Genomic DNA, 27,092 nt, shown 5'->3' on the forward strand with positions numbered 1-27,092 from the left:
TGTGTGTGTGTGTGTGTGTGTGTGTGTGTGTGTGAGAGAGAGAGAGAGAGACAAAGAGAAAGAGAAAGAGAGATAGAGTCTTGTTTTGTTGTCCAGGTCGGAGTGCAGTGGTACCACTACAGCTCACTACACCCTCGACCTCTGGAGCTCAATCAATCTTCCCACCTTAGCCTCCTGACTAGCTGGGACTAAAAGTGCATGCCACAGTGCCCAGCTAGCTTTCTGTATTTTTTGTAGTGATGGGATCTTGTCATGTTGCCCAAGCTTCATGAACATATACAAATACTAGAAAGTGTATCTGGTCAGATTGTGCCCCACCATGGACAGATCTTCCCTTTAAAGTTACGAACTTCAGCTCTTACAGTTTCCTCAGGCATAACAACCAGTCGGAATTTTTTGCAGATAGCTGAGAAATGAAAGAACCCTTATCGTTATTTCCTCCTTGTTCATTTCTTTCTCTCCCCTAAATTGAGCATGTTCCATGCACTAGGGTCTGCCTTCTTGAGCCAAATTACTTGCTGAAAATCCATTTTCTTCTGTTCATGAGAATTTATCATCTATTTTTTCTCAATCTCCAGAAAAAAAAAATGGGACTTCTTAATAATTTGCCATTTTTAATCACAGTGGAGAAAGCTTAGTTGACCTAGACATTATGCATGGCTTAGAAAGGATTACATTTTTTTCTCTTTCTCACTGATGTTAAATAGTTTCTGTTGTCTCCTCTACCAGATCGACAGATAACTAGACTGATATTTGTACTCTGAAAAGAAAGGCATTTGTGTGGTGGTCTGAGAGGCAAAAAGAAAAAAAAAATTATCTAAAATGTCTATGAAAACCTGTAAGAAATGTCTTTAACTAGTAAATCCAACGCATGTTTGCCTGACACTGGAGAAATGCTTTATTAATATATAGACATTAATGTGAGTGAACTACAAACTTATTAAAGCTACCATAAAATCTAGCCTAAAGGTGCCATTCAGCAATCATCTAAATGAGCAGTGGAATAGAGCCTGAGAATTTTCTACTTCAGGTCGAAAGGCAGTTGCATGTCTAGCAGCAAAAGTTTCCTCTTCATTCCTCAGAAAGGCAGCCAGGAGAACTGATCATCTCCCCTAAAGTCCCTTGCTTACGTAGGGCTGAAAGTAAAGGAGGTAAATCTCTGAAAGTTGACTTCTGCCAAGCAAGACTAACCAGCAAGTGGACAACAGTAAAGAGAGACAGATGGGTGAGACTTTTGGAGAGACCTTTAGGAAGTGGCCCCAAACAGGTGGTTGGTTGCCTAAAAGGAATCATCGAATAGAGTGTGTTTGACCCTAGGGGAAAGGGAGAGAAGTGTCAGTAATGAATACATGGAGGCATGCTGACTGAGATTTGATATTGCCTGTCAGATGTCTCTATTTTTGTCTAGACTTCAAAAGCTGTTTCATTGTAATATGTGAAGAGCAGAAGGTCTTGGATTCCGTGATTGGTTATTGTTTTGAAAAGGAAAGAAAATTACCTTTCATTTTCTCTCCATTGGCATTAAATCCAGTAGAGGGTCAAAGGACATTCCAAATCACCACGACTACAGCAAGGAGCTTCTAAGCCTATTACTTCTGACTAAGGTTGTGCAATGCTCTCAGCGTCTTACCGAAAACTCGCAAATAGAGGCCTATAAGAACAGTTTTGCAAGCATATTTTGATGTGTTCCACTTGCTGTGAGCTCTTAAGCAAAATCAAATTTTACCTTTAGGTATTTACCAAAAGATATTTCGGAACCCGTGCTAAATGAAGCCTTATGTTCCCTACTCCCGGAGGAATAACTATTTAGAATAATAGTTCCTATGAAATTTTCATGATACATCTTATCACATAAGATTCAAGTTATTTTAAAAAACAGAGAGAGGGATGGTACGTATATGCTATTTTCTGTGTCAAGGGCTCAGCTAAAACCTCAAACAAGACAAAACTAGTTGCTGTATCCACGGGGTACCATAGTTTACAATCTAATGAGGGAAATCTAACAAACCAAACAGGCTAAATGCTATAATAAACACCCACCCTTTTAATGGCTTAAAGAACAGAAATTTAATTCTCATTTACGTAAAATGCAGTGCCAATAGATGTCCTAGTCAGGGCAAGGTGACGAATGGTCATCTGTATAACACTGTGCTGTGAATAGACCTTATTAGTGGAAGTGAGGGGTGATCCTGAAAGCTGTGGCTGGAGAATCATGTTCTTTTTGTCTTTTGGACCTTTCCTCCTTTAGGTCCTTAAGGATTTAACCTATAGGTAAGAAACATAGAATGAGGATCATATGCAAGATGTTCTTTTTTTTTTTTTTTTTTTTTTTTTGAGACAGAGTCTCGCTCTGTCGCCCAGGCTGGAGTGCAGTGGCGCAATCTCGGCTCACTGCAAGCTCCGCCTCCCGGGTTCACGCCATTCTCCTGCCTCAGCCTCCGAGTAGCTGGGACTACAGGCGCCCGCCACCGCGCCCGGCTAATTTTTTGTATTTTTTAGTAGAGACGGGGTTTCACCGTGGTCTCGATCTCCTGACCTCGTGATCCGCCCGCCTCGGCCTCCCAAAGTGCTGGGATTACAAGCGTGAGCCACCGCGCCCGGCCGCAAGATGTTCTTAAGACTGTGTTCCATGGTGAGGAATGTAGTCACATCTAACTACAAAATGTAGTCTGGCTGTGTAACAGAAGGAAAAGGGAAATGTTTTGGTGAACAGCTAGCCATTTTCTCCGACCGAGGGTGATGTAATAACGTGTGATAGGGAAGGACGCAGCGCTTGTTGGAGCATCTAGGAGATTCATCTAACTAAAACTTAGAGCAGGATGTCAAAAAGTCTTGCCCCATGAGATGACAACTTTGCTGGGAATTGAAGGAGGAATAAGAGTTTAATATGTTAAAAAGAATTGAGAAAAAAATGTCCTAAACAAAAAAGCAATTGTGAAAACAATACAAAAATGAATCATTAAGGTAGACTTCAAATCTTGTACAAATTATTCTGCTGAGAAATTAAGACATTGTGCCTTTTCATATGTTTCAGAGGTGTGGATCTTGTTAAATTAATTATGAAATTCTTAAACATAAATGTAATGCTTATAAGTTGGAATTTTCCATGCTAATTTGTCCCAGAATGAGTAGGATAGACAATGATTTGCTTTAGCTTGTCTGCGAAGGTTTAAGTGCTCCCCTTAACAACTTAGGGGCATTATTTATTTAAAGGCCAAAGGATGGATATTCCGAAATGTATTATGTAATTGTAGGAAGCAACAAACCAGGATGTTTACTGGACTTAATGAAAATGATGTTGTAAGGAGGCAGTTTAGATATTTTATGGTGGACGTGTTAGTCTCAATTCAACATTTTAAAGAATAGTCAATATTCTGCTTTATAGCCTGTGAACAATAGAGATTTCCATGTTGGTTTTTGGCATTTCACTACTTCAATTAAAGATTGTATTTCATAAAATTGATACTAGTTTCTCATTAACTAGCTTGCTTTTTCTCCTCTCTGCCTCAATCCCCACTAAAAAATGGGGTGACAGCATATATCTTAAACAAAATGTAGGGATTAAAATATTTTTAAAATAATTGTTACTTTCTATCTTCATAATTAGGTTTTGAACTTCTTGAGGCCAGGGACTGTGTCTGAAAACACTGACAGTGTCTAACTCAAGGTGAGTCCACAACCACATTTTAACCCTTTCCCTTCTTTGGGTCTTAATACTTAATATAGTAACTGATGTATAGTTGGACTCAATGAATATTGGTTAGGATGGATGGATGGATAAAATACTCAAACATTTTACTCTGTTCACCTAATATTGAGTTATTCTTTACTATAGATTTTCCTTTATAATGTATTAATAACAATAGAATAACTAAGAAGTCTGTCAATGAGAGATTTATTTTTCAGTTCTGAATTACATTGATGTTAGGCCTGAATGTGGGGTGAAATGTAACAATGGGTTAAATTTCTGAATTGAAGCTGCAGATGCCTATAGATTTAAATGTTGATTGAATTTAGCTGCTGCTGCTATGAAATTATTAGCCCTCGGCGGTGGTCTTGCCTACATACTTTATTTTGGCTCTTCTGGAAGCTCCAAAGGTATTTATTGTTAATGAGGGAATAAAGTGAGAAAACAGATTAGTGAGTGGATTAGCGAATTTTTTAAAGTCTAATCTTTGTTAAACAATAACAGGTTATGATTTAATGCATTGTTTTCACTACTTTGTGACAAAATTTTTGCTATTAACATAGCTTTGTTTCATTATATATCCCTTCTCTAATATAAACATTTCATCCATCATAACAATACTTTTTGTTTAAAATCCTCTGCCAAATACATTTTTTCCTCACCCATTGCAGTTTAATAGTGTGTTTCTAATCCTACAAAGATAATTCTTTGAAATAAACAACTCCCATATGCTTTCTGGGAGATATTTGATCTATTGGCTTGTCATTCAGAGACTATTATCTCATAATAAACTTGTGATGAATAATAAGATAAACTTAAATGTTTTAAAATCAATGTTTCTAAATACAAATATTCTAAATAAAGTCTGTGAGGCTTAAAAGTTCCTTAGCATGCTCAAATCTCTTATCTGCTAAAATTTTGCATCCTCAATTTAAAGAAAACAGTATCACCATCCCTATCCCCTGTTGATCTTATTTTGGGGTTGAGGTATCTTATGACTCTAAGAAAATGGAAATATCTGCATATGGAGAAGGTACACAAAGGTCCTTCAGAAATCACAGTACCTTTGAAGTCAAATAAGAAGATAACTCAACAAACAAATAAGAGATAATGAAGATTGTAGTAAATTTATTTCAGGCTTTCAGCCTGTTTCCATGGTGGTTCATCATTGTTCAATTTTATATATTAAGATTCAGCTCACTTTCCCCAAAAAGCTTTCTTGGATACCCCCAGTCAAATTGATGTGTACTTCTTCTGAATTCCTCGTGTCTTCATTCTTGACTCTCTTAAAATACTATTCATTCTGCTTTATGTTTCAGCAATTTGTATAGAATCAGTTTCCATTTTCCAAGCACATTATCTTCCAGTGTTCATTTAAAAACCACTTGTTTGGGAGTCCAAAGTACTTATTTCCGTAGAACTAATCATACAAGTGATGTTCCTATTTTCTTTTTAGTTCTATTTCTGTCTGATCTAGTGCTAATAGAAATATTTCAATATGCCTCCATTAATGACATTCTTTCTTCAAGACAGACCAATTCTATTATAAGGAGCAAATTTCATAGATTCTAGACTTACATTTGCCTGGATTGTCTTCTATTTATTAGCCATTTGATATTAAGCAAACTATGCAAATTTGTGCCTGAGATTTCTCATTCATAAAATAAAATAATAATTATATTTCTGGGCCGGGCACGGTGGCTCACGCTTGTAATCCCAGCACTTTGGTAGGCCGAGGCGGGCGGATCACGAGGTCAGAAGACCAAGACCATGGTGAAACCCCGTCTCTACTAAAAATACAAAAAAAATTAGCCAGGCGTGGTGGCGGGCGCCTGTAGTCCCAGCTACTCGGAGAGGCTGAGGCAGGAGAATGGCGTGAACCCAGGAGGCGGAGCTTGCAGTGAGCCGAGATTGCGCCACTGCACTCCAGCCTGGGCGACAGAGTGAGACTCCGTCTCAAAAAAAAAAAAAAAAAAAAAAAAAAATTCTATTTCTGGTGGCTGTTGTGAAGATTAAATGAGTTCATATATGAAAGCTGCTTTGGTGAATAGTATTTGACATAGTAGGAGGTATGTAAATTTGTCTGTAGATGTTATTATTATTTTTATTAAAATTTAGAGCATCAGGAACCTGTCTGCTCACACATAGGCATGTTTGAAAATGGCAACAGGCAGCACATTTTAGCAGTTCACCTTCTCAAAACAGGATAGATGCTTGAATCATAGAACACAGTCAGAAAAAAACATAACTACCTACCTAGAGAAAAGGCTTTTTTATCTACGTGTATTTTCAAAGTGAATAAAAATGAAAACAAGATACCATAATCACCTGCACCTCATTCCAAAAATGAAATTAAGGTAAAAATAACAATGATTATTATTGATACCATTTGTTGAGCCCTTAGTATGTGCCAAGCATAAAAGGAATGGCTTTCTATGTTATCTTCATATGATCCCATTACGAAAGAAACTGATGGCCAAGGAGGCAAAGGTCTCTCACAGCTAATGAGTTAGAGCAAGAACTCCAACCTAAACCTTTCTGACTTTCAAATTCTATGGTATTTTTACTCTACCAAAGACGGAACTCTGAGCCAAGTCCAAAAGTGCTTTACAAATTAGTATTTACATATTCCAATGTCTTTTTTTATGATTTTTGCCACTTAAGAAATCTACCTGGCTCTTTTCAGTTCCATCTTCTCCATATTGTCTACAAAAATTTGTAAGACATGATGTCTACAAAAATATTGTAAGACATGTTGTCAAACACTTGGGTGAAGCTCAGTACACTTTATTTAGGGTATTAGATTTCATCAGTATTTCCTAAATTGTCTTTTCCTCCAATTATTTAAGATCACCAGCTAGTGAGCTAGTTGTTTTAGGGCATTGCCTGAAGGAAAGAAGAAATTCTTTCCTTTTGTAGTACGTAGTGTTACACATCAGTCCTGAATGTAGCCATCTAACTATAACACAAAATATTTAACTTTTCACTCTTGCCAAAAAAAGAGCTTTTTTGTTTAATGTATCCTTCATCCCTTAAATATTTTAACATTTATTTTTGTTTTGCATATTATGTGCAAAACACATTGTACATATATGACATTTACTCCTCACAGAAAACATATGAGGTCTGTACTTTGTCTCCATGTTAGGATTAGGGACCTGAGAACTAGAGAAATGAAATCTCTTGCCACACCACACAAGAATTCAAACCCAGGTGAACTTCAGAGCCCTCATTCGTTACTTTATTTCGAGATGGTTCCTGATTGAGAGAATCAAAGCTATCTAACTAGATGGCAAAAGAATCAGGTTTCCATTATCCTGCCAGTTCCTCCTTAAGTGTCTATGACTGTAAACTTTAAAAGGAGGGTGTACATCTTTTTGCTCATCTTTGTATTTCCCACAATGTCTAAACATTGAATCCATGGATGCTTAATCAATGGCTGGTTGAGAATGTTAGAGGGTATTTATTTTTACTTTTTATTTTATTTTATTATTATACTTTAGGTTTTAGGGTACGTGTGCACAATGTGCAGGTTTGTTACATATGTATCCACGTGCCATGTTGGTTTGCTGCACCCATTAACTCATCATTTAGCATTAGGTATATCTCCTAATGCTGTCCCTCCCCGCTCTCCCCACCCCACAACAGTCCCCGGAGTGTGATGTTCCCCTTCCTGTGTCCATGAGTTCTCATTGTTCAATTCCCACCTATGAGTGAGAACATGTGTTGATGCTGAATATACTAGCCTACAGCTAGTGGTTCATAGCATTTTGCCTTGGGGACATTGACCAAGTTTAGTCAATTTGGTTAAGTGAGCAGTCTTTGTCGTGTAATCATCAGTGTCACTTTTCATAATTGGATCAAGCTAATGATAGCCAGAAACTGTTAAAATGTCTGCATTTGGAAATATGTGGGGTGAACATAACAATACTATGGGTTCTGTAGCCAAATGCTTTGCTTATTTTGGAAAGGGCAATTTAATTTGTTATAAATAACATTTGATTAAATGCTATGCAGTATCATGTTTTAATATAAGGACCAGTGCCAATGCTTATAAATGTTTTCATGTAAGTAGGAGTAGCCTGGAATTTTATTAAATCTTTGAGTTTCAACAATTAAGAAAATCAGAAATACTAAGGTTTCTTTAGATGATTTTAAGAATTGTTTGTAAAGTTCTGAGGAGCACTAGTTTGGAGACATAAACCAGATCTTCTAACTAAGGTATACCATTAAGTGAGCCTGTTTTTAGTTACTTTTAGTAAAGAAGTAATTAACATTACACATAGCAGGAACATATTCAGGTCTCTAATAGAGATCTTTGATTACAGTATTAATTTGACAGTCCCAGGTAAAGAACAAGTAAATCTAATTAAGGGAAGGTTAATTGTGTATGCAGACTGTATGGTCAGAAGAACAAAGCTCAGCAGGACGTTCCTAGAGCATTTCTGCTTGAGAGAGTCACATTTGTTCATTCAAGGGTAGTAAAAAACCTTTACACTATATATACAGCATTTAAAGAAGGACTTATTGAAATGATTTACTAGCAATTCAGTGTAGAAACAACCATATGTAAAATGTAATGACTTCTATGGAGGTTGACTAAATGCTTTTCAGCTCTAAAAACCTATAATTGTAATGACTCTTCATAAGTAGACTTAGAGTTTGTCAATATGTCTACACTTATATGGTCAGAGAATATTAGAACTAAAATAGGCTGAAAAGACCCCAGGCCATGATTTATACATGACGAATTTAAACTCAGAGAAGGCAGATGACCTGCCTAAGATAATAAAAGATATTTGGTAGTATATCTGTGATTCAAATCATTTTTATTCTGTGTTGAAAACCACATTACCCTTTGATAGAAAGAAGGAAAGCAAAAAGGAAAGAAGGAAGAAGTGAGGAAAAGAGAGAGAAAAGAAAAGAAAAGAAAAAGAAAGAAAAGAAGAAAGGGAAGGAGAGGAGAGGAGGAGAGGAGGAAAGAAAAAGGCAGGCAGGCCGGAAAATTAAGGCAATTAAGGCAGAAAGACTAAGGGAGGTCACAGTTCAACCTCTTTGTAGGCTGCTTTCCGGAAACACACACACACAGTCAGCCACACTCTGATTAAACTAAACATAAACCTCACTTTCATTATTGAGTAGCTCTAATTGCAAGAAAAGTCTTCCATATATTGATACAAAAGCTACCTTCCTTTTTTCTCCTTAGTCTTCTATTTTCTATGCAAAATATCTGTAGTTCCTTCACCATTCCTCTTATGAGATGGGTTTCAGTATTTCATCATCTGATCTCTCTTTCCTAGCATATCGATAAAATATTTCATGTTTCAAATTGATGCCTACAATTAAATACCATGTATCAAATAGTGTCTGGATACCATTATAAGTATGTGGATCTCTTCATTTGGCCACTATACTTTTAGCTTTTAAAATAACTCCATCTTTTATATGTTTTAAGATGCCTTTATAAAACAACTAAAGTACGAAGCCATTTTTATATGGACTACTATAAATAGGGGCCTCTTAAGCTAATTTTTAAATTGATTTGGTTATATCAATCATTTTCAAGTCAAGATTGATAGGATTAAGCATTAACAATTTGCTTACCATAATTATTATTTTTGCTCACCATTTTATTTTTAAAAGATCATCAGTTTGGATTGTTTGAATTAATCAAGCATTAGACAGAATCATTTAAAATTAAGTTTGAGTTCATAATGACAAAAAAATTTTAAGATAGTTATGCTATAATATGTTTTCTAATTATGCAATATATTAATGAGTATAAAGTATAAATCTTTCACACTAGTTTTAGTCAGTACTTACCAGTTCACTTATAAAAATAGAAGCTGAAAAACAATTAGGGTGGTGATATGGTTAGGTTCTATATTCCCCACCCAAATCTCATCTGGAATTGCAATCCCCATACTCCCCATAATCCCCACTTGTCAAGGGAGAGGCCAGGTGGAGGTAATTGAATCATGGGGGCAGTTTCCCCCATGCTGTTTTCTTTTCAGAGTGAGTTCTCATGAGATCTGATGGTTTTATAAGGGGCTGTTTTCCCTTCACTAGGCACTTATCCTTCCTGCTGCCTTGTGAAGAAAGCACTTTGCTTCCCCTTCACCTTCCACCATGATTGTAAGTTTCCTGAGACCTCCCCAACCATGCTAAACTGTGAGTCAATTAAACTTCTTTTCTTTATATACCACATCTTGGGCAGTTCTTTATAGCAGTATGAAAATGAATTAATACAAGTGGGCATTAGGATATACAGACAGAAAAAACTACTAAGATAGATAGATAGACACTCATAGGACATATTTTGACCACCTAACCATCTAGAATTGAATTCCATTAATGTCTTTGTCTGTTTTGTGCTGCTATAACAGAATAACCCAGCATGAGTAATTTAAAAAGAATGGAATTTTATTTGACTCATGGTTCTGGAGACTGGGAAATCCAAGATCATGGCACCGGCATCTGGCAAGGGCCTCATCCCATGGCAGAAGGGAAGATGGTGGAAGTGATTTCATGAGACAGAAAGAAAGAGTAAATGGGGACAGAACTTATTCTTTCATCAGGAACCCATACCCATGATAATCAAACCACTTCTACTATAACAGCATGAATTCATTCATGAGGGCAGAGGCCTCATGGCTTACTCACCTCTTTAAGGCCCCACCTCCCAACACCATTACATTAGCAATTAGGTTTCAACAAGAGTTTTAATGGAGACATTCAAATCATAACAATTAACATGGGTCTATTTTTAAATATCTCTCACCTTAGTTTAGTAATCAAGTTGGAAAACACCTAATAAATGGACAAGAAGGAAGAAAAGCACCTAAGTAAAGAAGATTAGGAGAAAGTGAATGGTTTTTAAGCCTGCATAGAATTATAGATAGAGGCTGACTTCTAACTCCTTCTGAGAGTGACTTTAATGGTTAAATCATCAATGATTGTGTTCATGAAAAGTTAGATACCTCTTTCTAGAAATAAATGACCAAATAAATAAGCTGAATAAATTCAGTCACATTCAATTATAGGTGGCACAGTGTAGAACCAGAACAATTAGACCAGCAAGCTGACAACCTTCTTAAATATCACGCCCTTAAGTTTATCTGCCTCATGCTCTTCAACTATTTTTCTACTTATAGGTTGTAGAAAGATGAAGGATGAAATATCAGAGTAGCAATCTGAGATTGCTGAATTATTAAATTTTGGTTCTTGGTAGCTGCACATTTGTTATTCTGAGGGAAGGAGTTGCAGACTCAGCTATAGAAGATTACCTAGAAGTTGAGTTCAAGAATGATATATAAAAGACCTTTTGCTTCTTTTTTTCTTTTTTCAGGCCTACAGATTTGGGGCATTAAGTTATACCCATTGCGTATGGCTCTGCATTTATAATATGAGTTTTTGCTAGACAGAGTCTCACTCTGTTGCCCAAGCTGGAGTACAGTGGTGCAATCTCAGCTCACTGTAACCTCTATCTCCTGGGTTCATGTGATTCTCCTGCCGCAGCCTCCCTAGTAGCTGGGATTACAGGCACCCATCACCATGCTCAGCTAAATATTTTTGTATTTTTATTAGAGATGGGGTTTTACTGTGTTGGCCAGGCTGGTCTCGAACTCCTGACCTCATGATCCACCTGCCTCGGCTTCCCAAAGTGCTGGGATTACAAGCATGAGCCACCACGCCCAGCCAAGAATTGTTAAAACTATCTTTTGTACATTTGACAAACATGCCTTGTATGATCATATATAATTTATTAACAAAGATTTTAGTGGTTAATTTTTCCTGTGATGAACAGGGTAACATTAAAGACAATGTTTTGCAAAAATCTTGTCTTAGTTCACTTTGGCTGCTATAGGAAAATACCTTAGACTGGGTGGCATATAAACAGCAATTTATTTTTTATACTTCTGGAGGCTGAAAAGTCTAAGACCAAAATGCTGGCAAATTTGGTGTCTGGTGAGGGGTCATTTCCTGGTTCATAGATGGGATCTTCTGGCTATGTCATACAGTGCAAAGGGGAAATTAGTTTTCTGGGTACTCTTTTATAAGGATATTAATCCCATTCCTGAGGACTTCATCCCATGACCTAATCACCTTTCAATGGCCCCACTTCATAATTCCATCACACAGGTGATCAAGTTTCAAATTATGAATTTTGGATGAGACAGAAACATTCAGTCCAAAGCAAATCTCACGGTCTTAAAAAAAAATTGTTAGCACATTAAATGGTTCCAAATTTATAAAAATAATAACAATTTTTAAAATTACTTCTAAATCTGGTCCTAAATTTTTCTAGGCAGACTTACATTTTTCAATCACATTTTGAAATACTAGAAATCATCTATAGTTATTGAATGAGATTATGAAATCTCTTATGTAATATCCTTTGTTGGAAACAGTTGTTTACAATTGACTTAAGGAACATATTACACAATTTAAAACCGTAGTAATGCTGAGATAGCATTTATGTATATCTAATATCTTCACTTCAATCATAAGGATTATGCTCCTGAAAACCCTTAAGGCAGATAAATGCACACATTTGGAATAACATAACTTATAAGGTTATATTTGAGCCAATAGGAGTGTGTATAAATAATTTACATTGATTCAAATAAAAGTATGTAAGCATAGTAAATAAAAGCATAGTTGTGATTATTTATATCTCTTAAATGGGTAATTGTGGATATGTTCAAAGTCCCTTTTTTTCATTCATCTATTCATTGAATACTTATTAATCAGTCACTATTCTAGATGATGGAGAGACAAAGATACAAAAAATGATACCTGCCCTCAAAGAGTTCATGATCTGTTACATGGAGACAACAGGAAAGCAAATAAGTATTCTATATAATTATTTTTTTTCCTGTTGGTAATGTTTTATTTGGGGAGAGCTGTATGGTATAAACAAATATATTTCTGTTTTATAGTTCAAACTATTTTTTCATGCAATGTGCTTCTCATAGTATTTTTTAAAGGTGCTTAACTCCCTCATTATCATGGAGGTTTAATTGCCTAGAAAATATATGCCTATGGAATCTCTCATTCTCTGAGGCATTTGCAATTCTTTTTAAGGTGAAATTGTGCATAGGCTAACGTAAGAGCATGCTGGTAGGAGCCAAAGTGGGCCAGACACTGCAGATATTAGGATAGAGTGTTGAACAAGAACACATTAGAGTAGGGGAGGCCAATGGTAAAGAGAAACAGGCAAAGTTTCGGGTGTATTAGATAGTGATGAGCAGAGGTGAGATTTAAAATAGAGTCATGCTTTGTGTAACAATGTTTAGGTCAACCATGGACTACATATACAGCGGTGGTCCTGTAAGAGCATAATAGCATATTTTTACCATATCTTTTCTATGTTTAGATATGTTTGGATACACAAATACCATTGTATTACAATGGTGTACAGTATTCAACACAGCAGCATGCTGTACAGGTTTGTTTCCTAGGAGTAATAAGCTATACCATATAGCCTAGGCGTGAAGTAGGCTATACCATATGGCTACACTGGTAGGCTATAATATTAGTAAGTTTTTGTAAGGACACTCTATGATGTTTGCATAATGATATAATCACCTAACAACACATTTGTGTTAAGCGACCCATGACCCAACCAGTACAAATGGATACCAACCCATCAGAATAGACACCCAGCTACACAGAATGGAAGTTGATTTTACTTGCTGAATACCAGACTTGAAATCAGCACTATTAGGACAAAGTAAAGTAGGGAAATAAAATTAAAGTATTGGGTAAGGAGAATATTCAAATTTTGAACTGAGTAGGTGACTTTTGAGTCAAACTCTGAAGAAAGTAAGGAGTGAGTCATGTAGATATTAGGAGGAAAACATTCTAGATAAGGAAAGAGCAGGTGCAAAGAGCCTAAGGTGGGAGCTTACCTAAAGCGAGCAACAGAAGGGCTCACGTGTCTGGAGTGAAAGTCTGAGGAGAGTCGGGAGGAAAAGATGACTGAGAAATAAATGAAGGCCATGATAGCTCCTGGTAAGGACTTTGGCTTTCATTCTGAGTGAGATGATCTCTCATTGAATATTTTGAACAGAAGATGATCTTTCACTGAATATTTTGGACATGATTGAATCTGTATTTTAAGAGAATCATTTAGACTTGAGTTAGAACTGAATAAATGGGGCAAAAACAGTGCCAGGTGCAGGATAAAGGCTATTGGAATAATGCAGCCAAGTACTGGATAAGGTGATGGCTTTGGGAGTCAGAGAAATGGTTAAATTCTAGATAGGCATTGCTTAGAGCTACCTGGATATGCAAATCAACCAGATGGGAGGTATAGAGGAGAGGGATCAAGAATGACACAGACTAGAAGAACTAAGTGCCATCTATATGCCAAACCCTTTGCCAGTGCCTAGGGACCATACAGAAGAATAAGAAGACGTAGTACACCTATCATGAATATGCCAATTAAATAAACAATTATAGGAGAGTGCAAGTATTTTCAAAACACGGGAAACACAGAGCCCCAGATAATGCTGCTGAATCTATTCCAAATGGGCAAGGGATCACTTCTCCAGAAAATGAAAGTGAGTAAATGGTTAATCAGATTTATTCAGGTAAAGAGAGGAGGTAGAGAAGAGATAAAAATAGCTATATTTACACATGCTTGGATCCCAAACATTTTACTTTGCTACTATCACATTGTTGACTTTATTACTATGTTTCTTCAGGGAAAGTACATTTTGCCACTGAAAGGAAATTGATTCAAAGGCTATATTCTTCTATACATTCCCTTTTTCGACAAATATTCATGCAGCACTCATTTTGTGTTAGGGTCTCTGTGCTGAGTGCAGAGGAATTTACTAGGATGAATTATATTTGTATCCTTTCCAAAAGAAGCTAAGATTATAATTAGCTCACTTAGAGAATATTTAGTGTTGTAAGATATGCAGTAATTTATTCAAATCACTGATACACTGGATTTGTAATACCATTTATGCTGTGAGTTACCCGACTTACTAACTGCTCAACAGATTACCCTAAAGACAAGCTTCTTGTTTTGGTCCTCCCTCTATAATATCCTTAGCATCTATCATAAACAGCCTAGCTTATAATAATATTTGTTAAATAATGATTATGTCTTTCAAAATTTCAACCTTATTTTTGCTGCAGGTCATTGAGACAGTTAGGAAGAATTAATATACCTTTATATTTTGTAGAGATTTATTCTATGAACTTTCGTTATAGAATCCATGCCAAGAGGCTCTTACATCATTGCTTCTGCTAAGGATTTTTCATATATATATAAAATAATCATTAATAATATTAAACCTAGCGCCACTTATAGAGGAGTAGTTTTTTCCTCATCAATATGTCTACCTGCAGTCTCTCTTTTCTTATAGAAAATGCTCCCGTAGAATTCTAATTCCTATCAACATATTTGACCTTGTGACTGCTTTCCACGTATTCATGATGGTTTCCTCAAAACTTTCCATTTATGACAATCGTCTATATATTTGATGCAAATGCTTTCAAATTTAAGACCCCTTCAGTCACTTCCCCCATTTTTTCATGCTCTTTCTCTTTACTTGAAGAAGAAAAGCTCTTTTTTCTGTTTCCCTGTGAAACCAAGCATAATTTTGTCCATATTGAAAAGAAAGACCAATAATGATTATAAATATAATCTAATTATATTTATATATAATATAATCTAATTATATTTATATATAATATAATCTAATTATATTTATATATAATATAATCTTATAATCAGCAATACTCCATCCCATACCAGTTTTCCCTTCACATTTTACAGGGAAAATGAATTGATCTGGCAACAAAGAAACTCAGAGTTATAGATCTGTGAAAGTTATTAACCTCTCAATGCCCCATTTCGCTTTTCCCATTCCGCAAGAATCAATGATAAGCACACTCAACCCTTTTATGTTCTTCCTTAAGCAGAGAGTTAACGAGAAACCAGCCGCTCTTGTTTTGACTTTCAATTTGTAATGTTCATATTTTTCTGAGAACATGGTACTGCTGCCCTGGTGGTACCACAGTGTGGCAGGTGTTTCTTAAGCTTTCTTGGACAGCTGGGCCTATGATGTAGAGGAGCCTGTAACCCACATCAAGTTTCACTTCGTTTGAAAGCACCACAGTCACCACCCTTGCATCTGGACTTAATTGCACAGATCCTGAGGCTGACTCATTATCATTCTGGACCATCTTGCTTCCCTCCTACTCTCATTCTCCAGTCAATTGTTTTAAGACTGTTTTGGAAGTCTGGGGCTGAGAAATGATGAATTCTTGACTTACTCTCTTCCTACTTGTTTCTGTAGGTTGGATTGATCAATAAGCACATATTCATTATATTTAGTGCATCCCTTTTTGTCAAATCATCCTTTCAAAGCTTTCTGTTTTTTGAGCATCCACTTAACCACAGCAGAGAAACAGTGAAAGTGCTTCTTGCCTTCCATTGAAAATTAGGCTTTGGCCTCAAGCCAAACTGCCTGGTCCAGCGCTAATATAATTCACAACTGGAAGAAGACAATCAATTAATCAATACTATAATTTGGAACTGACCAAGGTAGTAACACTCGCAGCTATTAGACTCAACTGACTGACACCATTTAGGATTAATGTGGTAGCAAAAGCAGGAAAACCAAAGATTCATTTAAGGACTTTTTCCCTAAAATCAAACCACCCAATCTATTTTGTTATTTTTTTTTTTCTATTCAGTGATGCCACAGTGAAATGTAACATAAGTAAAAATTTGAAGGACAAAGAACCTTACCCATCAGAGTGATTTTGAACAAGAACTCTAATGAACATTTTAGGTATGGGTTTCAGAAAAATAATTCAGCTTAGTGTTAGATTCTTCTGAGAAATCTAAACACAGTGATCTAAAATTGCTCCTCTGGTGTTATTTTCGAATCCTGTCATCAAATTTGTAATCACAGATTGGGATATTTATTGTTTGGATAAATCATCACCTTTTAAGTTGAAAAAAGTCTAATTTTCAGGAAACCTTTATGGGCTTAGTCTAGTTTAATCCTACAATAAAATAAATACAAATGAAAAAACACAAAAGATCTGTGGTGCTTGCAAAATGACAAATATCAACCCCTTTTAATCCCTTGTGGCAGAGCCATCAAATCTTGCAGTTCCAGGACAGGACAGGACTTTTCCTAAAACTGTTGGCTGAGTATTTATAATGAAACATCATTAAGCTTACCAGGAAGTTAGTGCCTTTGTTGTTGCTGCTGTTGATGTTTTTTAGTTTTCTTTGGATTGGGCACACCTATGCTCTGAGTCCTCAGACTACAGATGCCTTTTTAGAATGTGTTTAACCTGAAATTTCCAAAATCAACCCAGGAGTATTTAACATGGTAGTAAATCTTTGTTTTCCAACAAGAAAGCAAAATACAGAAGAATCTTTTTTAACTTTGGCAAAAACAGAAAGAAGGAATAACAAAGCTTCCCATGTGAATCACCATACATGTAAGGGGTATGATTTGACCAGCAACATAATGAAGTCTATGTGAAGAGACTTCCTTTATCACCAGGACCTACCTCATTTTTTAATTGGAAAATTTAGTATGGGATTTTCTCATTTAATCTCCTAACTTTAGCATGGCAAACTGAAGAAAAGTACTTGGAATATAATCCTGGGATTTATATTTTCTTTCCAAATACTTGCCATCTATTCATTATCAAAAGGTCTTTGAAAATGTAAAAGTCCTCTTAGCATTGAATCAGAAACACTGAGTATAGGAACTTTAGTGTGGCATAGGATTGGTTAGGAGTCAAGACAGAGATTTTTGTAGTATGACCTTTATATGTATTACCTGTGGTGGTTTTTGAATTATATAAAGTGAAACAAAACTTTAGAAATATCATAAAAGTTTTTTATGAGAAAAGTTAAAGCCAAAAAGAGGCTCTATAAGATTTGCTAAGCAAACAGTGTATTAGATAAGATGGGAATGTTCAATTAGAAGGCCAATATAATTTTATGCAAATTGGTTTCCACTGATAACAATTTATATATACATTTTCTAGCACCCAGTGGTTATTTCTATGACAGACTCATATGTTCTAGGTAAATTAAATTTCATGAAATAAAAAGTATATGTCCAAATTTTTTTTATTATACAGAGACAGGACAACATTAATTTTCATTCTACTTCACTACAAAAAAAAAAACAAACATAAATAAATAATTTTTTAAAAATCTAAAAGATAGTACTTAATGCTTTTAACAGATAAATGATTTAAGACCTTATTCAAATGTACCCTGTAACAAACCGCTTTCTTCCTCTCAGGAAATAAAACATGAAGTTGAAAATAGAATTATTATTATTTTTGTTTGTTGGCTTTTTTTCATTAAAAACATTAACTAGTGCTTGTAAAGTTTACAAAGTTAGAGAACAAATATGTGGTGGTGTCTCAAAACAAGATAAATAAGTCACTGCAAAAAAAATCATTTTTTAAAATATAAGTTTCGCTGCTTACTTGTTTGATTTCTTTATATTCAACTGTATTTTAAACAAAAGACATTTTGAGACAACCTGCAAAATATATATAACACCATTGGATGTTTTAATTTCAGTTTTATGCCGTTGTATTTCAAAGAGAAATTAGAGTAGCTTTGAAGATGCATGCAATATACTAAAATAAAATAAATTTAAAATTGCTAAAAATATATGGAAAAGGCAATAAAAATGAAACAAGGTTAAAAAGGCAAGATAAAAAAGTGGATAAATGTTAAAAAAGTAAACTGAAGGTGGGCAACATGGTTGCAGTGGTATTTTGTAGAGGATTTTATGTCAATCTAAACTGTCTAGAAGAAGGGTAAGTAACCTTTTACTGTAAAGGGCCATAGACCTTGTGGCCTATACGAACTCTTTGGCAACTAGTGAATTCTGCCATTTTAGCAAGAAAAGAACCATACGCAAAACATAAATGAATAGGCATGGCTGTGTTCCAATAAAACTTAATTTAGAAAAGAGGCAGTGGACCAGATTTAGCCCATAGGCGGTAGTTTGTCAAACCTTCTTCAGAATAAAGCAAAGGTGGAAAAACAAATCAGTTATCTGATTTTAAGATAAAAATCTACTCCACAGAAGGACTCCACAGAAAGATAGGTTTTCACTGGCATGTGAGAAGGAGCTTTCTAAGGATGATCAGACAGTGGGCATTGTCAGTGCAATGTCTCTCCAGTTAATAAAATAGCATGTTTCATGCAGTGGCTGTAAAATGAGTTTAAAATTCAGGATAAAAATTAATTTTGCATTTTTGTAGATGAAAACAATGAACTTTTCTCATTTATTTATTTATTTAAGACAGAGTTTTGCTCTTGTTGCCTAGGCTGGAGTGAAATGGCGTGGTCTCGGCTCACCACCTCTGCCTCCCTGGATCAAGCGATTCTTGTGCCTCAGCCTCCCGAGCAGCTGGGATTACAGGCATGCACCACCATGCCTGGCTAATTTTTGTATTTTTAGTAAAGACAGAGTTTCTCAGTGTTGGTCAGGCTGGTCTGGAACTCCCGATCTCAGGTGATCCACCCACCTCGGTTTCCCAAAGTGCTAAGATTACAGGTGTGAGCCACCACGCCCAGCCATCCTTATTTTTTTAATGGGGTATTATAGCAATAATATTTATTTTTTGGAATCATTTTTATTCCAAAGTTGGCTGTGCTTCTTATTTTGTCATCATTAGTAAATAGAAAAATCTCACACACACACACACACACACACACACACACACAAACCCCATATAGCATGTGAAGCAGTACACCATCTTGCATTGCATTTAAAAAAACAAGAAGCACATCAGTGTTAAGAAATGGAAGAGCATTACTATGGTAATTGTGAAGAGAAAAAAAATGCAATCTGATAGGGATGATGGGCATTTAAACAAATATAATACAATAAAGATTATGATATGAGGAGACATAGTTCTGATTTGGGCTCCCTGGTTTTGAATATCAGGTCCACTATTTGTCAACAATGTGACCTTTAGCATGTTCTTTAACCTCTCTGGGCTTTAGTTTTTTTTTTCTCACTGAGTTGAAATGATTAAGAAAGATAAGACTTAGTACTGTGCACACAGTACCTAATACTTACCTAACTCAGCTAGAGCATGTATTGCAAAGTGAAGTTCTGGGTTGTTATGAAAATTTTCAAAAATAGATGGTGGCTTTGGTCCAGCTATATGACTCTTATAACTACAGTTAGTCTTAAACCTCTTACAACTATAGGTAGGTTGTCTTTTTGTTTTGGGGGTTTTTTGGAAGGAGGGCTTTTGAAGATTTCTTTTGGGGAGAGGTATTTTGTGAATGCCCTCCTTCTCCAAACATGCACACAAACTCCAAGGTGTTTTTAAGAAGACCAGTGAGGGAGCATAATCTGTGTCCTTTCAAATTACAGGTTGTAGTGACCTAATATCTGAGCTAAGCCTAAGAAGTCTACAAGCAAGAAACTGGCTAACATGGTCTGTTGCAGCAGAGGAGAGGGCTGATTAGAAGATGTTAATGGCATCTCCAGGTTTTGTAGGGATGTTGGATTCATAAGCGTTTCCTTGGGACCGCTTTTGAGCCACAAAGGAGAGGAATATGCAATTAGGTGGTCTTAAACTTTGCACACAGGTCAGCTGGGGCAATGAGATGACCTTAACAGAAAGTAGAGGCCAATTGCTAGGAGCCTGGAGGCTGCAGAAGAGAGCTCTCTGTGGATGGAGTGGAAGGAGTTTCTCCCAAAATTCCAGGAATAAACACAGGAGAGTCAGTTTTGGACATCCACCAAGTCCAGAGAGTATAGGAATATGTCTTCTTCACAGATTCAGCTAAGCAATTTATTTTTGTTTCTCTCAACTCTCCTCTGTTCCTTCTATTACAACATTGAAAGGATCAGAAACCACAGTAAGGTGGATGGAGAAGAAGTGATTCAACTTAAAAAAAAAAAAATCAAACCCAGAGTCTTGATATATTCATGAGCTGAGACATTTTAATTAGTGGATTGAAACTATGTTTTGTGAGTTAAAGTGACCACAGGTTTTTTTAATACCTGCATAGGGACAGATAATTGTACCTGACTAAATTTATATTTGGAGACAGTATAAGAGCTAGTCACTATGAAAAAAATTAAAAGGGTGATACCCTTAAGGGGAAAAGGCTGGTTTGTGATTATAGTTGGTTGTTTCATGATTACATTTGATAATTTGTACTCATTCAGTATTACATACATTGCTATATCTATGTCTTTATATCTACATCTGTATCTTTTTATATACCTTGAAATCAAGTTTAGGCTTCAAGGATCAAGAATATATCCTTTAATATCACACGTTGACTATTGGTTATTGACTTTTAACTTATCTCTTTGTTGATATGTGGCCCCCCATGAAATGTGCACATTGCTATCTCAGTAAGTTATTTTAGTATGTACAGAGTCATAGTTGACATCCTTGAAATTATTAGTGGTCTCACATTATTTATGAACCAAATTCACATCTTAATAGTATAATGTACAGACCCTTTAGAGCTGGCTCTTTTTTATCTTTCCTATCTTACTGTAATATAGTTTCTATCTATCCCAAACAGCCGCCATTTCTGACTTCTTGCATTTCTGTAAATCAACCAAATGGCTTTGCCGCTCTATTTATGTCTTCACCTACCTTCATCTGCATAGAATGATATTTCTCATCTGACTTTGTTTCTCTGGAGAAGACCTATTTCTCTTTGAAGTCAATGCCTTACATAAAAACTCTTCCTTCTCTCCTCAAAATTAAGAAGTCCTGACATTCATCTTTTGGTTCCTCACTCTCAATGTGCATACTTATTTCAAACAACAAAAAGACCTTAATGTATTTATCTTTCTGTATATGTATCTTCATTATTAGACTATGGATTCAAAGAACATTTCTTGTTCACATCTATAATCTAATCATCAAAAATATGTCTTTCAGGTAGATGATATTCAATAAATGTTTATTGAAAGAATTTTTTTAAAAAGAAACCAGTAAATGTTTATTGGAATTTTTTTTTTTTTTTTTTTGAGATGGAGTCTCGCTCTGTCACCCAGGCTGGAGTGCAGTGGCATGATCTCGGCTCACTGCAACCTCTGCCTCTTGGGTTCAAGAGATTCTCCTACCTCAGCCTCCCAAGTAGCTAGGATTACAGGTGTGCACCACCATACCCGGCTAATTTCTGGTTTGTTTGTTTGTTTTGTTTTGTTTTGTTTTGTTTTTTTAATAGAGACAGGATTTCACCATGTTGGCCAGGCTGGTCTCGAACCCCTGACCTCAGGAGATCCACCTCCCTCAGCCTCCCAAAGTGCTGGGATTACTGGCATGAGGTACCGTGTCTGGCCTTGGATAAATTTTTTAAAAAAGAAATCAGTCTAGGACTCTGTGTTTCTTCATAATAAATATGAATTGAACACCTCTCAGAGGTAAGGCACTGTGCTAGGCACTGAGAATAAAGAAGGGAAGAGAAAAGATTTTATGCTCTGTAATAGGAAAAACAAACATTTAAACAAGTATGGGCCGGGCGCGGTGGCTCACGCTTTTAATCCCAGCACTTTGGGAGGCCGAGGCGGGCGGATCACGAGGTCAGGAGATCGAGACCACGGTAAAACCCCGTCTGTACTAAAAATAGAAAAAAAAAAATTAGCCAGGCGTGGTGGCGGGCGCCTGTAGTCCCAGCTACTCAGAGAGGCTGAGGCAGGACAATGGCGTGAACCCGGGAGGCGGAGCTTGCAGTGAGCCGAGATTACGCCACTGCACTCCAGCCTGGGCGACAGAGCGAGACTCCGTCTCAAAAAAAAAAAAAAAAAAAAGTATGAAAGGCGGTATAATACCCTCCTACAAGATATCTACATCCTGATTACTGAAACCTGTCAATATGTTAGCTTCTGTGTCGAAAAGTCTTTTGCAGATGTGATTAAGTTAAAGATAACGAGATCAGAAGGAGTACCTTGGATTACCTAGGTGGGCCCAATGTAATCACCAAGATCCTTATAAGAGAACGAGAGAGGCAGAAAAGTCAATGTGGGAAGGCAATGTGAAAATAGAAGCAGAGGTCAGAAGACAGAAAGTTAAAGATGCTACCTGCTGACTTTGAAGATAGAGGAAGGGGCCACAAGCCAAAGAATACATGTAGCCTCTAAAAGCTGTAGAAGATAAAGAAATTGGTTATCTTCTATATCCTCCAGAAGGAAAATGGCACTGCTAGCCTATTTTAGACTTTTGAGTTCCAGAACTATAATAAATTTGTGCTGTTTTAAGCAAAAAAAAAAAAAAAAAAAAAAAATGGTGTAATTTGTTACAGAAGAAATAGGAAACTAATATAATAGGCATAATAATAAAGCATGATAGGTATTATGATAAGGGAAATACATAAATGTTGAAGTCATATTTCAGTAGGATTTACTGAAACTAATTGAAAATTTTCAGAAGGGCTTTCTGAGGAAGTGATATGTAACATAAGACTTGAAGGATGAGTAGGACCAAATAGAAAAGAGGGGTGCTAAAGTGAATTTGAGAGGAAACAAAAATATGTGAAGCCTTGGATGTGGACAAGAGCAAGTTCTGCTTTGAAGAACTGATGGGAGTTCAGTATATCTGGACAACAGAATTTGAGGATCCTGTCAAGTTATGAGGCTGCTGAATGTACTGAGATCAGATCATGAATGGTTGAGTCAGTTATTAAATGTTTAGAGGTTTGGTCTTTATCATAAGGGCAGTAGGAAAGCTTTAAAAGATTTTAAGTGGGAGAATATCATAACCATATTCTCATAGGTGCACTGTAAACAATAGATTACAGGAGAGAGATTTTGAAGGGAAAAAAGGCCAATTAGGAAGAGATGGCAACCAATCAGAAAAAATACATAGTATTGGTTTGGATCTGGGTGGTGGCTGTAGCAATAAAGAGAAATATCCAGAAAGCAATTTGACAATAGAAACTAAATTACGTGGTGATTTACTAGGTGTGAGAGGTGTCCTGGGGAGATGGTAGTGGCATTTCTGAGATAGAGAACACAAGAGGACAATTAAGTGTGGAAGTGTGGAAGAAAGATAAGGAGATCATGAGTGCATCTTTGAGTGGGTTAGGCTTCAGGGGCCTATGAAACATCCATGTGCAGTTTTACTAACCAGTTACATACCTAGGCAAGGATCCCAGGAAAGATGTCTGTACTAAAGGAAGAGATTTGGGAGTCATCAGTTTACAGATTTTGAAGCTTTGGGAGTGGACAAACTTACCAAAGGTTTCTTGGATTCATTTAATAAGTCCTAGAGTGAGGTAGAGAAAAAGACTAGAACTGAGCCTTTAAGGTCATCAATATTTTAAGTGAGAGTAGATAAAAGGAGTGTTCAGAGGAAAAAAAGAGAAGCTGGTGTGGAAGGAGGCACACCAGAAGAGAGTTGTACCACAGGAGGTAAGAAAATAGAGAGTCCTGAAGAAAAGTTGCCAACAGTATCAAATGTTCCCAAGAAGTCAAGCAAGCTAGCTGAAGAGTGTCCACATTTTGCAACATGTAAGCTTGGATAACCTGTGTGAGAGCAAGGTTGTTGGCATGTTGCGGGAAAAATAATAATGTTGAATGAGTTGAAGAACTTGGGACAGAAAATATAGATAATGCCTTCAAGAGTTTTGACTGTAAAGGGGAAAGGAGAGAAAATAATAGTACTTGCAGAGGTAGTTTATGTTGAAGGTTGTTTACTTTTTATTTTCTATTTTTTAATGCTGAAAAACCATGCATGATGAAATTCTAATGAGATTCCTCCAGAAGTGGAGAAAATCGAGATGCATGCACGTCGAGGGTGGAGAATTTACAGTATTTCTAAGGAATCCAGAGGGGAAGGATTTCAGACTGCAGATAGATGGTAGATCAATTATGTAGATGGAAAGTCAACTCTTCCTTGTCCCAAAAGGACAAAGGAAAAGATGTATGCTGGTTGTTACTTGGGCAGTGAGAAGTCCAAAAGTTTTCCCCCAGTGGCTTTAAGTAATCTTCTGGATCTGAGGGGGAAGATGGATGAACTGAAGATTTGAGAAGAGTTAGGAAGATGTGAAATAGTATCTGTCAGGAATGGGAATTAAGTTGGGTAATGGAAAGCTAATAGGATTCTCAGGCACTGTTGAGAACCTGGGTAAGATTAGCAATCCTGAATGTATATTGGCACCAATCTGCCACTTTTTGTGACATTTTGTAGCAGTGTTTAGCAAAGTTTAGCAACCATGGTGCATGCATAAGAAAAAATATCACTGTGAGAAATTTTCTAGGCACAAATGGACAAAGGCCAATATGGCATAGAATAGTCAGATATTGGCAAGAAAATAGTTGAAGATCTTCTAAATGCTGGGCCTTGTTATTTTCTTCTTTGAAAATGCTGAATCCCTTATCATGTTATCCTGCTACTCTTTTAGGATTCAAGACAAAAAAAAATCATAAAATGAAATGCCTTTTAAGGCTATACTATATATTAATGTGCTGAGTCCCATTTCATGAAGGTATGGGAAAATTTAAACATTTAGCCAATTTAAATATATATGTGTAGCTTATGCGGTAATGTTACCATTACTGTTATAAGATGTGTTACATAGTTTACTATTTAGAGACAAAAATATAGTATGATCCACAAGTATATATGTATTTATCTAATACATATTTTAAATGTGTCTATAATTTTGTCAGAGATGTCAATGTACAGCTGTGTCTTTATCACTAAGAGACATAAGGAGAAACATGTGGAATACCGGTATTCTCATTCAGGAGCCTCAATGAATCTCTAAATATTTGCTCCCCCCAGATTGTATTTTATTTTATAGTTTTCACTTCTTGAGTTTTGTTACATCTCTAGCTTCTCATTTTAATTAGAATTAAATTTAAAAATTAAATCTCTATTGCTAAGCTGCCTGGCTTGGAGCCCAAATGAGACCACACTTTCTCTTCTCAGCATCTTGTGATCACTTTAGCAAATTAAATATGAGTAAAAGAAAAAGTGCCCCAGATATGAAAAAGAAGAGTTAGATCTCCATTTTTATCTCCTGACCACTAATTCTTTTCTTATTAATATTACTTTCAATTGACAAATCATAATTGTCTACACTACAGGTCACTGTATGATGTTTTGATATACATATACAATGTGAGATAATCAAATCAAGCTAATTAACATACCTGTCACCTCCACTTATCATTTTTTTGTGGTGAGACATTTGAAATTTAGTTATTCTGAAATATACAATACATCATGATTGACTATAGTCACCCTTCTGTGCAATAGATCTTAATATATTCCTCCTGTCTAACCAAAACTTTGTATCCCTTGACCAACAGCACTTCATTCCATCCCACCTGCCACCCCCTGCCCCATATCCCAGGCTCTGGTAATCATTGTTTTACTCTCTACTTCTATGAGATCAACTTTGTTAGATTCTGCATATAAGTAATGTAAGTGAGATCATGTGGTATTTGTCTTTCTGTGCCTGGTTTATTTCACTTAGCATAATATCCTCCAGGTTCATTCATTTGTTGCAAATGACAGAATTTCCTTCTTTTTGAGCTAAATAGTATTTCATTGTGTGTGTATACCACATTCGTTTAATCTATTATCTGTTGATGGACACAGATTGATTCCATATCTTGGCTATTGTAAATAATGCTGCAATGAACATGAGCATGCAGATATCCCTTTAACATATTGTTGTAATTCCTTTGAATGTATATCCAGAAGTGGGTTTGCTGAAACATATGGTGGTTCTATTTTTCATTTTTTTGAGGAATCTCCATGCCATTTTCTATAATGGCAGTACCAATTTATATTTCCACCAATAACAGACAAGTGTTCACTTTTCACCACATCCTCACCAGCACCTATCTTTCATCTTTTTCATAGAAGCCATTCTAACAGGTGTGAGGTGGTATCTCATTTGGTTTTAATTTTTATTACCCTAATGATTAGTGATACTGAGCATTTTTTAAATGAACCTGTTGGCTATTTGTTTGTCTTCTTTTGAAAAATATGTTTTCAGATCCTTTGCCCATTTTTAATCAGGTTATTTGTTTTCTTCCTATTGAGTTGTTTGAGTTCCTTACATATTTTTGGCTTATCACATTAATGGTTTGCAAACATTTTCTCCTGTTCTGTGAGCTGTCTCTTCACTTTGTTAATAATTTCCTTTGCTATGCAGAAGCGTTTTAGTTTGATACGATCCCATTTGTCTATGTTTTGCTTTTTTTTCTTGTGCTTTAGGAATAATATCCACAAAATAATTGCCCAGAACTATGTTGCAGCGCTTTTCCTCTCTAAGATTTATAGTTTTAGGCCTTCCATTTAAATCTTTAATCCATTTTGAGTTAATTTTTATAATGATGTAGGCTAAAGATACAGTGTCATTCTTCTGCATGTAGATAACCAG

The 27,092-nt window shown here is 36.0% G+C and overlaps 1 protein-coding gene across 13 annotated transcripts in view; it reads left to right on the forward strand.

Annotated features, from left to right (window-relative positions):
- The window catches only part of PTPRD (protein tyrosine phosphatase receptor type D), a 2,314,079-nt gene that overhangs the window by 1,425,042 nt on the left and 861,945 nt on the right, over positions 1-27,092 (forward strand). For all 13 annotated transcript variants that reach the window (XM_055294262.2, XM_063609868.1, XM_063609869.1 and 10 more), the window contains exon 9: positions 3,608-3,667. The gene's annotated coding sequence lies outside the window, so the exon portion shown is untranslated. The remainder of the gene's footprint in view (positions 1-3,607; positions 3,668-27,092) is intronic.

Source organism: Symphalangus syndactylus, chromosome 9, assembly GCF_028878055.3.
Source record: "Symphalangus syndactylus isolate Jambi chromosome 9, NHGRI_mSymSyn1-v2.1_pri, whole genome shotgun sequence".
Taxonomy (NCBI): Eukaryota; Metazoa; Chordata; class Mammalia; order Primates; family Hylobatidae; genus Symphalangus; species Symphalangus syndactylus.